We start from the raw sequence: 4,933 nt of genomic DNA on the forward strand, positions 1-4,933 counted from the left end.
CTATGCCGTTATAGTAGACATGAAGAACACAGGTCTCTAGGGCTTGAATTTATCATATTATTTTCTCTTTTATGAACCATTTGAAAATTTCTCTGTAATTATGAACTCAAAAGGTGGCATAAAAAAGGACAAAAAGGGAACTGATAACCGACCTGATCAATTGCAGAGGGCTTTTTCCTATGGTGAAAAGTAGAAACCAGTATTGCCAAGGCATGAACATGATTCATACTAACAACAAATTGATCCTGCAACATCCTGGGACGCTCATCGGACATACTAACCAGCACCTCGTTTCTCCTTTCAATGATATCAGTATTCATGGAACGATAGATATACACAGATACTATGAATGCAACCAAAGCCCATATAGCCAATGCCTTTGTGTGCCATGTTTGTCCAGTCTGTGGACAGGCTGACGAATTTTGCTTCTTTGCAAATCTCGACCACCACTTGACAGCTTGACAGCTAACTTTGTGGAACCACCACCATTATGGTTCATATTCATGTTCTTACTTGCAGAAGCAGAGAGTAAGCCAGTGCCATTAGTTAACATCTTGGCTTCCAGGGAGCAAGTCATAATGTTACACATTTGAAGATAAACTCCCCCAAGTCAAATGACAGTGAAATTTTAGTACATTAAGATAGTAGTTGTAGTTTAACCTCAGCCCATGTTCTATTTTTTGACACCAGCTTCCAACCTGAACCAATATAAACTAAACTTACCGTGAAATATGAAATATTAGCAGCTTCTAAGCCATGGTACTTCACAATACTGCTCTTTCGCGATTGAAAGGACCACACCCACCTGGGATTCAATATGGGTAGCCTGATTCTGACGTCAAATTTGTGATTTTAGGGGGGGTTAGTATCATTACTACTGACAGTATCCAAAAGCCCACACAGAGAAAAGACTGACCTTAAATTCAACCAACAATGATCATTCTTGGGGCAATTAAGAGCGCTTAATAAGCAAAAAGAAGACATCAAAACCGGAATGGACGAATTTATAAAACTAGAATTCCATTACCACATGAGATTCAAAGCGCTGGTGGACGTAATAAGGCAGGTTTAATAAGGCATTTGGTATGCATGCAGGTTGTCGTTCAGCGTGAGCCATACATGGCTGTGTTTATCATGACAAAACAATCATGTGGGTGTCGCTATGCTTCTCCATGTACTTCCTTATTGCTTTGACACTAGCATAGGACGGTGGGACCTTCCCTTGTGACGTGGCATTTTTGGCCTTGCGTGATGTGGCGGGACCTTCATTTGTGACGTGGCGTCTTTGGCCTTGCGTGATGTGACTGGATTCAAGAAGTGCCGTGCAATATAGTTCGGTGGCTGGATTCAAGAACTGGCATGCAATATGGTTCTGTGGGTTGGCCACTAAATTATAATACTTCATTGTTGTTCACACCTAAAATAATTAAGTCTTACCATTAGTTTTTTTAATTGGTCATTAATAATGTTAAATGTCATTATAATCTAGAAATAACAATTTATTTATACATTTGCAATCGGAGGAATTGCAATTATATTTATATATTTGCAATCGGCTTTGTCAAGTGTAAAGAGAGCAGCGACATAACATTAAGAACCATTTAAAAATGAGAAATCTCAATTTCTCACTATTTCTTATCAACCCACAATATCAATTAAAAAATGAGAAATCTCAATTTACCACTGTTTCTTATCAACCCACAATATCAATCATAAGTTACATAATACCAAGCAATAACACGTACATATGTAAAAATAAAACAACCTACATAAATTCAATTACAAACCTGGAAATGTGAGCAATTGAGGCAGCGACCTATCTGCCGAAACAGAGGTACCATGAAACACTGGAATTCAGAAGATTGCGTTATTTCTAGAACTTCCTCCAGTTGTCCCAGGAACAAAACTTCCTTTTGGCTGTTTGTGACAGGCCAATACCTTAGTAGACCCCTAATAACAGTATTCACTAACGTGAAATCATTTTCCACAAACTGAGTGATACAGTGTGATAGTTGTTGATGATAGAAAGCAAGGCATTTAGGCTATGCAGACGCAAAAGAGCTCTGCTTAAAAAGAGTTTATGTTCCTCTTTTAGAGGTAATGCAAAACCATTTATTATGCTACCCAGAATTTCCAACAGCTCACTAATGCCATTGTGTCTCTCAGTTTCATAAATAAATCGATAGAATATGTTGTTAATTGCTTTCCGTATAAATGGTCGATGCATCATATATTTTCCATAAATGCGATGCAATATAGTTTTTGCATACTCTCTCTCTAGGGTCTTCAGAATCAAATAGGTTGAGCAATCGTTGTACAAAGAAGCGGTCTATATACCTCTTGGCTAATCTGGGATCTTTATCTGCAGAAATTATGTCTCGCAGCAAGAGTTCATACACTATCTGCAAATGTGGCCATGCAGGATCCATACAGGGATCTTCTTCTTCCCGGTCAAATTTGTCCAATCCTGTACTTTCATGGCAAGCTGGAGGCAAGGAACGAAAAAGATTTGAAGCAAACATTTGGCAATCTCCCCCTGAACTCTTTCTGTGAGTGTGCCTGCTCCATACTGAACATAGTCAACAAGCTCCAGTAAGGTTTGCCGCTTGAACTCTTTCTCTGCAATATTTTCTTTAAGGTTTGAGAAATCATATTTGAGACAGCAAAGATTGAATTTTTTAATCAAGATCCTGTCTTTCAAACCAAGGAACATCTCTCAACAATGGTAAATTTGCAGTGGGGCTTAGACTACCATTGGCAGAATGATCAGATTCAGCATTAATCACATCATTCTCTTTGATTGGAGATGTCAACGGGGTAACTACAGAGTTCAGTGCCACGAAATCCTTCACAAGCTGACAAATCTCAGCTCAGAAGCATATACCACTAACACAATATTCAGCAACAAGCTTCAGCGACTGATCATTATATGGTTTTGTGTTGCCTCGGTTGTAGACATGGGGATCTTTCTCTTCATTCGCAAGCCACTGCTTGTTTCTCTGTCTCGTGTATCCTTAGAACCAATTTAGAAGCATATAAATTTCACTAAAAAACCAATCCGTTACAACCACAACTGGAAAAGGTCATCCACAAGCCTATTGTGCCAACTCAGGCGATGCTGCAACATCTGTTGAAGTTTTGGGCTTGCAGAAAGTACCAGCAGGGATAGATAAAGCCAAACAATTTTAAGTTGAAAACACAAAGGGGAAAATCGTAAAGCTAACAAAGAACGCAAGAAATTCGTAAAATTCGGGCCCCTCATTCTCTCTACTTCAGCTCCAAGCTCGTCTTAGTCATCTCTTCTCATGATATGGCAAGGGAGTTTATGAAGACTCGTGATCTGCTTTTTGCCAGCAGACCTCCATCAGTTGCAGGTAATTACTTGTATAATTATTCGGACGTCGGCTCTGCTCCATATGGCCCTTACTGGAGGCAAATGCGTAAGTTCTGTGTTTTACAAACACAGAGCTCCCAAAGAGCAATAGAGCAAGTAGCATGAACATATATATGAGCGATAAATTATAAATTCCTTGCAGGGACTGGGACTAATTCATATAATTGCGATTCGTTTCTACATTTCATCTCTGATGTGTGCTGAACTGCTTTTTTTAATTCAATCTTGAAGGTTATAGTGTCTGATGCAAATGTTCTTGGTGAGGGGGAACACAAAGTCATGTCCTATATACATCTCCAAAGAAACCTCCCTGGTTTCAATCCAAATACGCGTCACTGCTTGTATGGATTAGTAAGTGCTCTGATTTCTAAAAAGAATGGCGTTGCTTGAACCTGACATGTGGTATCTTAGGTTAATTGCTTGATATTTTACTAAGACTTATGGTATCTCTTCATTTAGCTAATCATGATTTTATTTGATAACATACATTTACTTTTGTGTATAATTTGTATGATTTTAAAAGCTGCTTTTGCAACTCCAGGATGCAGATTTAATTATGCTGGCATTGGCAACTCATGAAATCCACTTCTCAATTTTAAGAGAGGTTGTTGACTTCTTTGCAACATAAACACTGATATTTTGTTTCCAGATATTCTGGGATTACTATGTAAGAGATAGCTCTGCCTCTGAGTATATACCTGTGGTGTTGATACAGTCATCACTTTCCCTGGTCAGCAAGAAAAATGCTACCTTTGTGGTCAGGTTGGTCATTTGACAGCTAATTGTGAAGGGATAGGGATTTCATTACAGTAAGTCTACTGCCATATGCCATTATGCTAATAATTGAGCAGTTTCTCAACATCTGGACCTTGCGAGAGTACTTGGAGTGTGACATGAAGTTTTTGTGGGGAATGATTTCCTTCCGCACATGCCTACATTAGAAATTCGTGAGGTTTGTACATGATTTCTGGCATTCCTGTAGTGCTTTTCTTTTATTGACAAATCACAAAAAAGCCTTTACTACTGGCTTTGTTATACTGGTGTTTCCCCTTTAACTGGTCATCATTATTTGATTGGGAAATTATATTCCTTGTTATGAAATGAATTTTACAGAAAGTGCTAGTGTGGCTGTATTGTATTAAAGAGGATGCAGTGAAAGACCAGAAATTAATTCAAATTTCTGTCAGGGTGCAATCAACTTGCTGATGGTTGTATGCCAATTTCAGAACCAGTCCCAGCGGCTCTCACATCACTATCTTGCCCGCCCTTCGCTCAGTAAAATATATAGTCCCACTTGACTAAGAAAAGATGGCAGTGGTATTTTGAACTCTGGTATCAAAACTGTGCATTGGATGTTAACTGACATAAGCAGTCTCAGCAGCTCAGTAGACAGTTGCAGTCCCAAAGGTACACACAATCACTTCCTGTTCTATATCCATTTTCATTGTTCAACTTGCTATTATGATTCTGTGACTTGTAGTTGCATTGCATCACTAAACATAATATTGAACTCTGGTATCAAAACTGTGCATTGGATGT

General features: G+C 38.7%; 1 pseudogene; it reads right to left on the reverse strand.

Annotated features, from left to right (window-relative positions):
- Positions 1–1,775: 1,775 nt before the first annotated feature.
- Positions 1,776–3,497, reverse strand: LOC149141713 (serine/threonine protein phosphatase 2A 57 kDa regulatory subunit B' beta isoform pseudogene; annotated as a pseudogene).
- Between the last annotated feature and the right edge of the window lie 1,436 nt (positions 3,498–4,933).

This window comes from Pinus tabuliformis, chromosome X (genome assembly GCF_031772625.1).
Source record: "Pinus tabuliformis cultivar Carrire ecotype Pingquan chromosome X, CPIR1, whole genome shotgun sequence".
Classification (NCBI taxonomy): Eukaryota; Viridiplantae; Streptophyta; class Pinopsida; order Pinales; family Pinaceae; genus Pinus; species Pinus tabuliformis.